The sequence below is a fragment of the Neomonachus schauinslandi genome, chromosome 1, assembly GCF_002201575.2.
Source record: "Neomonachus schauinslandi chromosome 1, ASM220157v2, whole genome shotgun sequence".
Lineage (NCBI taxonomy): Eukaryota > Metazoa > Chordata > Mammalia > Carnivora > Phocidae > Neomonachus > Neomonachus schauinslandi.
In genome coordinates this window covers 180,879,663-180,890,290 of record NC_058403.1, presented here as the reverse complement: position 1 = coordinate 180,890,290, position 10,628 = coordinate 180,879,663, and positions in this window count along the sequence as shown.

Genomic DNA, 10,628 nt, shown 5'->3' with positions numbered 1-10,628 from the left:
CCCCAGTTGTAACCACCATAATTGTCTCTAGACATGGCCACGTGTCCCCTGGACAGGTGGGGCAAAATCATCCCCAGGTGAGAACTACTGTCCTAAAGTATAGGATGCATTTCTTTACCAAGCAAAAATTCCCAGTGCTTTATTAATAAACAGCCCAGCTTAATAAAATTATTGGGATTTGAATGAAAGCAGAGGGAATATCTTCGGTATTCATTGTGTTTAAGACAAAAAGCAGATTTAGAAGCTGGAATAAACATAACATATTCAATGAAATTATCATTTGGAGATCAGACTCAAAACAGCTATGGCCTGGCTCCATGGTTCTGTTTTCTTACATAGGGCTTTGGAATGTTTAAAGGTCAGCTTCTGAAGATAAACCTTTTAATTCATAGCCTCTGTTTTGGCTTGGACATAGGTTTAGTCTGGGAAGACTGTGGAGACTGATATCTGAAGACATTTCCCTTTTGCTTAACTTTTTGGTAGATAGTGTTTCTATTATGCTTCAATATTCCATCCCAGGTTCACAGTTTTCAACACTGAGGTTCCTTGAACTTCCTAACATTGGAAGAAAATCAGCTTTTGGTAGATAGGGAAGGAAAGAGCTAAAATTTGGTGAACATTTACTATCTTCCTGACACTGTGCTAATCATTCTAAATGCTTTTTTTCTTGAATCCTCATAGCAATCTTATGGGTAAATATTATTATGTGCATTATTCCTCATGAGGGTATTGAGGTTAAACAATCTGTTTAAGGCAAAATAGCTGGCATGTGGTCAAACTGGGGTTTGAACCCAAATGTGATGGATTCAAGAAAGCTGCAGATTCTTTATCACTCTACCTCTTGGTTGATTTCCTTGAACCTTGGCTGGCTCTGTGACTAGTTTTGATCAACAAGAATGAGGCAGTTCTTAAGAGATCTGTGGTCTTGGGCGCATGGGTGGCTCAGTCTTTAAGTGTGTGCCTTTGGCTCAGGTCATGATCCCTGGGTCCTGGGATTGAGTCCCACGTTGGGCTCCCGTCAGGCTCCCTGCTTGGTGGGGAGCCTGCTTCTTCCTCTCCCACTACCCCCGCTTGTGTTCCCTCTCTTGCTGTCTCTCTGTCAAGTAAATAAATAAAATCCTTAAAAAAAGGAGAGAGAGAGAGATCTGTGGTCTCCACTTTTGTTTGTCTTGGACTATTCCCTCACACTTATGCAGCAAGATGCCATGCAAGTTAGTTTGATTATCCTAAGGCTTCCATACTGTGAGGAAGCCCAAGCTAACCAATGTGGAGAGAGAGGCCATGAGGAGAAGCAGAAGGTACCAGAAATGTGAATGAAGCCTTCTTGGACCTGCCAGCCCGCCCTGGTTTAGAGCTCAACGAATGACATCACCTGATGCCATGCAGAGCAATGGCTTCATCCAGCCAAGTGCCGCCCACATTCCTCACACACAAAATTGTGAGGAAATAAATTGGTTGCTGTTTTAAGCCACTAAGTTCTGGGGATGTTGGTTATGCCACCATGGAAAAGTAAAACACGGGGTTGGCTGACCTCCAACACCAGGTAGTTTATAGGAAGACTAGAGGGTAGAGGTCAGGAGAACGGACTGGGTTCTACTGCCATCAGCTGGGAGGGGAACAGCTGGTGCTCCCTCTCCAGGCCCTCGGGTTCTGTGCCTGATGTCAGAGTACGTTCTGCTCCCAGTTCTGAGACTCCGTGATTCCAAATGTTCAAGGAGTCTTGCAAAGCCTGTACTTTTGACAGTTTTCTTTAAAGCTTTTCTTGCGGATCTCTCCAGAACCCCCAGATCCCATTCATAATCCAGCACAGTGGATTCTCTAGCTAGACAATTCAAGCAATATTTCCCAAACTAGGGAAAAGATGTTTTAGGAATATACTTAAACAACTAAGAGTTACGTATGTATTTTATGGTACCTTCCACGTATAGCAAATGATGCTGCCTGCCATTTATGCCAATGATAGAAGTGCTAAGACAACTTTAAGTTTAAAAAGTGAATTGATTTAAAAAAAAAAAAACATGAAGGAAATAACAGTACCATTGTTATGAAAACAAAGCTAAAAATAATGAAGGTGGTAGATGAATAGCTCAAGCTTGGGAAAATACCCAATGACAGAAAGAAGAATGCCTTGTAGCAGGCATCTTTCTGTGTCTTTCTTTTTGTCCTGGTTATTCACACCTGGGTCTGGCTGTTCAGCTGATCACACAAGGGGACCACTCTTGGTATACCAATCATTACTCATCATGTCAAGAAGACTGGCACTATTGAATTTGACTCCAAATTCCAGAGGAAGAAGTAGCATACAAGGACAAAGAGAGAGAGAGAGAGAGAGAGAGAGAGAGAGAGAGAGAGAGAGACTGTGGAATATTTGAAGTTGAAAAGTGATAGATTTAGGTAGGAGTGTTATGTTTCATTTGGAAAGCCTGAACAATAATTAACGGGACAGGTTTTGGCTACAAAGGTAGGGGAAAACATGGAAACACACTGAGCCAGAAGCCAAGGAGCAGGCTCTAGACATGTGGGCATGGCCAATGCTGCTGACTAGGGCTGGTTTTTAGACACCACGGCACAACCTTGCCTTTGCCACCACTCTTGGGCAATCTGACCCTGGATCCTACAATTGCTAACCTGCAATTGGATGGTGATTCATGCTCTCTGTATTTATAGTAATACAAGCATACAAATAAACCTGCACATGTATGCGGATTCACAGGAGTTACTTTTATGGATAGGAATTAATGAGACATTCAGTTCTTAATGTTTGAGTTTTTACAACGGCATGTATGACATGTCTAAACAGAAAAATTAAAAAAGTTGAATAATAAAGAAAAATTAAAGTATGTATGTATGTGTATAAATATATAGATACACACACACATCCATCTTGTTGCTTCCATTTCTCTGGAGAATCCTAACACAACAACTAGTTAATATATATAAAAAACAAACAAATAAATGAATGCTAAATTCCTTACTGCATTTGCCCCCACAACAGCACTCCAAGTTTTGCAGGATAAACAACATTATTCTTTTTCCCGGGTGAGGAAGCTGAGACATACAAAAGCCCAGTGCGCCCCTGCCCTGACAAAGAGGTTATTCATAACACAGTGGGGCAAGAACTCTCCTGCAACCATTTCTTGTTTCTGCAGAACTTGTAATGTGGTACCATAGACACATCACCCTTTTGCTCATTAATAGCTAACTGCAGATAGCTCTGGGATCACCAGATGTATTATGAAATTGACCTGACACAGAGGCTCCTGCACACACTAGTGAGATCTTTTTACCCATGGTATAGAGGTGTGACATCTCCCCTTGCCCCCTCCATCTCTTCTCCATCTGCATAGACCTGACTCCTGGTGGTTCTTCCCACAATATCTACCATGTTATACTGGACTCTCCAACATGCGGTCATGCCCTTAAGCTTCTAGAAAAGCTGGCAGCTTAAGGGAGAGAGAGAGAATACAGACAAATTTTGATTTTATGCATGTACACACATATATATAATTTTCAACTGATTTGCTTACATAATAGGGAGAATGGGGAAATCATAGTCTTTCAGTGTAAAGGCTTCTAAGGTCTTCATTCTTAACTGCTACTGAACCTTCTGGCTTAGGAACGTACTGTTTTCCTTTAGTACCTGGGTTGGTGTAGGACAATGTATGTTGTGTAAAGAAACCACAAGTAGGCCCTGTCCCATTCCTCAGCTTGACACAACCCTCTGGTTTTCTGGAGTGGTTTGATCCAGCTCTGTTTCCTTCCTCTGTCCTTGCCTCACCTCAAGGCCAAACAGAGCCTGGCTTAGAGCTCATGGTGATAGGATATGCAGGGACCATTATTTTAGGTTGATCTGGGTTTCACTCTGGAGTTCAGTATCTACTTTCGGACATTTGTCCTCCATTATCTTTCAGATCTAAAGGTCATTTCACAGGTTACAGGCATCTTGTACAAATGACTCTATTTGAACTTCACAAGAGAGTAGAGTCAAGGTAAAGACTCTTTCCTGCAATACATGTTATGCCCGTAGGATTGAAAGAGATAAAGTGATTTAGATAAATGGCATAGCTAGGGAGTGGCAGATTGATGTTGGAATAGTCTATATCCAAGGCTTTCCCTTTAATACCAATTGTGTCTTTTATTCAGTCAACACAATTTTTTAAGAACACCTGTTATGTGCATAATACAGTGATGAAAAAATCACACACAGTTCCTGCTCTTATGGAACTTACATTCTACTGGGATATCTTTCTTTCTTGTTTTGTTTTTTTTTAATTAAAGATTTTATTTATTTGAGAGAGAGAGCACAAGTTGGGGGGACGGGCAGAGAGAGAGGGAGAAGCAGACTCCCCACTGAGTAGGGAGCCCCCAGGACCCCTGGATCATTACTGGAGCTGAAGGCAGATGCTTAACTGACTGAGCCACACAGGCACCCCCTGGGGTATCTTTCTGAAGCAAGTTACATAAGTGGTTCCCAGCCAGGGTTAACTGTGGTCCCCCAGGGGACATTTGGAAATTGTGGAGACACTTTTGGTTGTCATAACCAAAAAGGGGAAATGCTACTGACATCTAGTAGGTAGAGGCCAGGGATGTTGCTAAATCTCCTACAATCCACGGGACAGCCCCTTCAACAAAGAATTACCCAACCCCAAATGTCAATAGTGCTATCCTTGAGAAACCTTGGCATAGATCAACTATTATCTTCAATATAGATGTAAAGAATAGAACTTAAAATTTGTTTTAAATAAGGAGCCCCAGATACACACGATGGAGATTCTATCAGACAGAAACTTTGGTGAATTGGAACAGGAACTTGAAGGGATTTCTCTGAAAGAAAAATGTTAAAAATACTAATTCAGTGAAAGCGAGGGAGGACTCATCCAGCCACACCCAATATTGACAAACTCTAACAGCAGCGACACGCTACACATGAAGAGTGTTTTCATGATATTGCACCTCCGAATTTCCCAATAATCCAATCACAAGGAAAATGAGAACCACACATTCAAATAACTAAGGGTCCACTCTCCCCATGAAATTGGAACCCTGCCATTGCATAGTCCAGGAACCAACTTTTTAATTTAAAGGTCTAATTTCTATAGAAGTGAGGAATCTTTGTTGGTAGGTGAAAATGACGGAAGGAATTGTAGGAGTGAAGTTACCATCCTGGGCCTTGCAACTGTCACCAACCCTCCCCCCCTCCCCCCTCCACCGCAGACCTATCTAGTTACCCAAGGGCAGCAATGTTTGCCAGGGCTGGGTGCAATAGCTTTCTCAGGCCAGGACAGATATATGGCTGGTTCAACTACCTTTCCCTTCTTTTTGACTGTGACATGCTCGACTTCTTCTTTAACACAAATTTTGGGATGCTATTAACTCATATAGAAGGAATGAGCAGGAAGTTGAATAACAATAAGCAAATCAGTAGCTGGGCATAGATTTTTTTTTTTTTTAAATTTTTTTATTCTTATATTATCCCCATACGTTGCATCATTAGTTTTAGATGTAGTGTTCCATGATTCATTGTTTGTGCATAACACCCAGTGCTCCATGCAGAATGTGCCCTCCTCAATACCCATCACCAGGCTAACCCATCGTCCCACCCCCCTCCACTCTAGAACCCTCAGTTTGTTTTTCAGAGTCCATCGTCTCTCATGGTTCATCTCTCCCTCCGATTTCCCTCCCTTCATTCTTCCCCTCCTGCTACCTTCTTCTTCTTCTTCTTTTTTTTTTCTTAACATATATTGCATTATTTGTTTCAGAGGTACAGATCTGAGATTCAACAGTCTTGCACTATTCACAGCGCTTACCAGAGCACATACCCTCCCCAGTGTCTATCACCCAGTCACCCCATCCCTCCCACCCCCCCCCCACTCCAGCAACCCTCAGTTTGTTTCCTGCGATTAAGAATTCCTCATATCAGTGAGGTCATATGATACATGTCTTTCTCTGTTTGACTTATTTCGCTCAACATAATACCCTCCAGTTCCATCCACGTCGTTGCAAATGGCAAGATCTCATTCCTTTTGATGGCTGCATCATATTCCATTGTATATATATACCACCTCTTCTTTATCCATTCATCTGTCGATGGACATCTTGGCTCTTTCCACAGTTTGGCTATTGTGGACATTGCTGCTATAAACATCGGGGTGCACGTACCCTTTTGGATCCCTACTTTTGTATCTTTGGGGTAAATACCCAGTAGTGCAATTGCTGGATCATATGGTAGCTCTATTTTCAACTTTTTGAGGAACCTCCATACTGTTTTCCAGAGTGGCTGCACCAGCTTGCATTCCCACCAACAGTGTAGGAGGGTTCCCCTTTCTCCGCATCCCCACCAACATCTGTCGTTTCCTGACTTGTTAATTTTAGGCTGGGCATAGATTTTAACATTATGTTTACATTCATAAACAATATGTGACCTTGGACAAGTTATTTCCCCTCTTTGGCCCTTAATCTCCTTGTACGTAAAATAAGAAGAGTGGATTAGACGATTTATGAAATCCTGCGACTCACGTGTTGACAGAATAAATTATGCTTATTGTGAGTAAGAAGTGTTCAGCATGATCCCTTCTCTTCCTTCTCTTGCTCTTTCTCTCTCTCTCTCTCTTCTGCTTGGTTTTAAAGACAAAGCTTTTAATAAAATGAACAGGATGCCACTTGTCTCTATAAAAAGCAGACTGACACTAGGCTCCATGAACTTTAGGTCAAGTGCTAAAATTTCAAACCAACCAAAATATATAAAGACAAAAGCTGAGAGTTCATACAACAACACCAGAGGTCTTATTGCTCAGCTCATGGTCAAGGTTGCTCTGTTACATGTGAGATCTATTAAAATTGCATTGAGGGTGCCATGCAATGCCCTTATTATAACTAGAAAGTTGTCTAAAGCCACTCTGAGTGGAACCTTCTTTTTCCCAACAGGGGTAGAGGTTGTAGTTAAGCATGGAGGTATACTCAGGTTCTATCTAGAACCTTTATTTTCTTTTGGGTGTTTGTAGTATGCACTTTTGGCTGGGTTCATCCCGTTGGTTTGTGAGGGTGTGTGTGCTGGGCATGGGCCTCAGATCAAAACCAGCAACTTCTGTTTGTAGACTTTTTCAATCTGCAAGGTTTTTCTGGAAAGACTCAGTTCTCCAACTCAACTGAAGTTATAGGGAGATTCCAACAAATGACCACCCAATCCAAGAAGAGAGATGGCATCATTATTTCTCTGTTGATGATGATTGCAGGGCTCTTCTTCGGTGTTAGGCAATGTCTTTGCCAGTAATGACTTTCCTTGGCCCTGACACTCTCCCACCAACTTGAGTGAAGGAGGTAACCTGTAGGAGACACTTGATATTCAGGACCCTGGGTGTGTTATCCCTTAGGTGACATCCACAGCCCTGGTTCTCACATCCTCACTGTGGTCTGGGGAATTCCCTAAATCAGTCTTGCCAGCAGAACAAAGCTTATTGTCTGCCTAGGTCGTGCTTCTATCAGTCTCTAGACTAAATCACTAAGGAGGCAATTCTCACTGCAGGAATTAACAAGCAAAACGGAGCTTTCCTTACCCAGGGCAGGAATAAAATAGGCAATTTATCACCCAGCAATAAGGCCCAGGTTAGTAAATTCTGGTTCTGATTTTATGGCCCTTAAAGAACCAGGTCAAGCAAACTCTATGCCCCCAAGTAGCCCTGAAACCAGGTGGTTCCAGCTCTTTAGGCTCCTTTCCCAAAAATTTGTACAGCAGCTTCCTGGAGCTGGCTGGAAGGAGTTGAGGCTGTGGGAATTTGGCTTGGGTTTGTAAATCTTTAGCTAACAGGGGCTTAATTCAATGCTTCTTTTAAAAATTGGAAAGATAATAAGTGTTACTTTAAATTACCCTGGGGTTTGCAACCTTTTTGATTTCCTGCTCTCCCGGGAGTTCATTTTTCTCACCATCTGCGGCAACCTCTGTAGGTGAGCTGTATCATGTGCCATGCCTTCAAAAAAAAAAAAAAATGTCTCATTGTTTGAGTCTCTCATAGTTGTCTTTCAACATGCTGATTCTTCTCTGGCTACACTTTTGGAAACTGGCAGCCTTAGGGAGGATTTTGTGACCAGTATTATGATTTTGCTGTGAGCTTGCCAGTCCTCTTCTGATTCTGGTCGAGTCAGTCCTGTTCGGTCTTGATGCTTATTCTCTTTTCTGTTTACTCCAGAGGGGATTTCATCACTGTGCCTCGGGGAATGGACTGCATACAATTTTCTGTATATATGATGGGACTCAGTCTCAAAGAGTATTCCAAGTATTGGGCAATCTCTCTTCAACCTCCTTCCAAAACGGTACTTCCATGCCATTTCTTTCTTTCTTTCTTTTTTTTTTTTTTCACTGCTTTCAATGACAGGTTTTGCCTCACCTGCATATAAAAGAAGTTGGTGTTGGATATATATATATTTTAAGCTCTAAATTGAGAATGGTGTAGCATGAGGGCTGGAAAGTGACTCTCACGAGAGGTTTCTTTCTTTTTTCAGGACATTCTTTGGTTTGGTCCCATCATTTAGAATCTAGAGTTGTGTCCAGTTGCAGAAGGATCCACTGTAATTTAATGACTAGACTTGGTATAGATTTGGTAGAGTATCCCAGGATGGCTCTTGGGTTATACCCATCTAACCCAGGTAATCATAAGAGCTGGTATCTTTTTCCCCTTGAGCTTTTCCAGTATGATAAAAGACAATTCTTCCAAACAGCAGATCAGAGCACCTAGAAATGGCAGTTTTCCTATTACTCAAAGGAACAGAACAGGGAGGCCTTTTTATCATTAATCAACATCAAATGTACTTTGGGAAGTCCCAATTAGTGTTTCTGGGCCCATAGAAACTAAGTCTGGGCTAATTCCAAACCCCAAGGGATCTTGCAGCAAGGCTGCTTCAGCCATTTGAAATCCTTCCTGAGAACATGAAGAATGCTCTCAGGTGAGTCCAGTCTCCATTTCCTGTGCACTCTGCAGTCATTAAGATTGATGGTATAGACATGGCTCACGGTCCCATCTTTCTTTTCTTCTCTTATTATTCTATTAGGAGAGATTTAAGTCTTCTTACCTGGTTTTGGAAGCAATGATGAGACCAAGCCACCTCTGCATTTTAGTTCCAAAATGCAATATATGAAAGTGAATTCACAGGGTAAAAATTCCTAAAACATGTCAGCAATTTGATGTACTATTACTTCTCTGCTCTAAATTCTGTAATGGCTCCTTATTTCACTCAGGGTAAAAGCTATAGCCCTTATAGGGCCTTCAAGGCTCAAAGCTTCTGGCCCCATTGTGCCTTCTGACCTCATCCCCTATGACTTCCCTTCCTGCTCACTCCTTACTGTTTCCATGTGCCTGCTAGAGAGCCTGTACTTTAGATGTTCCTTCTGCCCCCAAATATCCATCCACATGACTCATTCCTTATCTTCTCTAAGGGTCTGCTAACATTTCATTTTTTCAAAGAGGCCCTCCCTGACTACCCTATTTAATCCTGCAACAGGTCTCCCTAACCCTCCTTGGGACTCCTGATTGCCCTATTATTTTCCCCAAAGCATTTATTTATTTTTATTTTTATTTTTTTAAAGATTTTATTTATTTATTTATTTGACAGAGAGAGAGAGATAGTGAGAGGGAACACAAGCAGGGGGAGTGGAAGAGGGAGAAGCTGGCCTCCTGCTGAGCAGGCAACCTCATGCGGGGCTCGATGCCAGGACCCTGGGATCATGACCTGAACCGAAGGCAGATGCTTAACGACTGAGCCACCCAGGCGCCCCTTCCCAAAGCATTTAAAAAATACTGTGTAACCTAATTTTTATGTTATCTCACCCACTAGAACGTAAGATCCACAAGGGTACCAATTTTTGTCTGCTTTGTTCAAAATAAATACCACATTTCTAGAATACTGCCCTTGTACTGGTACATAGTACCAAATAAATAAATATTTTAACTTTTTACTTAGTTTTTTAAATATTCTACTATGAGTGAGGTCTACAATACTTGTCTTTCTCTTTCTGACTTATTTCACTTAGCATAAATGCCTTCAAGATCTATCCATATTGTCACAAATGGCAGAATTTCCTTTTTTTAAATGGATAAATAGTATTCCATTATTTGTAAGTATGTATGTATCGAGATATATAAATATATGTCCTACATTTTTTTAATTCATTTATTCATTCATTCACTCATTAACGGACACTTAGGTTGTTCCATGTCTTGACTATTGTAAATAATGCTGCAATGAACATGGGTGTGCAGGTGTCTTTTCAACATAGTGAGTTTATTTCCTTTGTGTATATATCCATGTGTGGAATGGCTGGTTCATATGGTAGTTCTATTTTTAATTTTTTGAGGAACCCCCATACTGTTCTCCAAAGTGACTTGCCAGCTATTTATTTATTTATTTTTACAGATTCTTTTTTTTTTTTTTTCAAGCAGTAGGTCTTTTACCTGAAAGCAACATCTCTGATCCTCCAATGATAGGAAAATTCAGAACTCCAGGGATTTTGTGTAGACACAGTTAATTGGTTCAGGTTAGGGCTATCCTGGTAGAAAGAAAGAAAGGAAGGAAGGAAGGAAGGAAGGAAGGAAGGAAGGAAGGAAGGAAGGAAGGAAGGAAGGAAGGAAGGAAGGAAG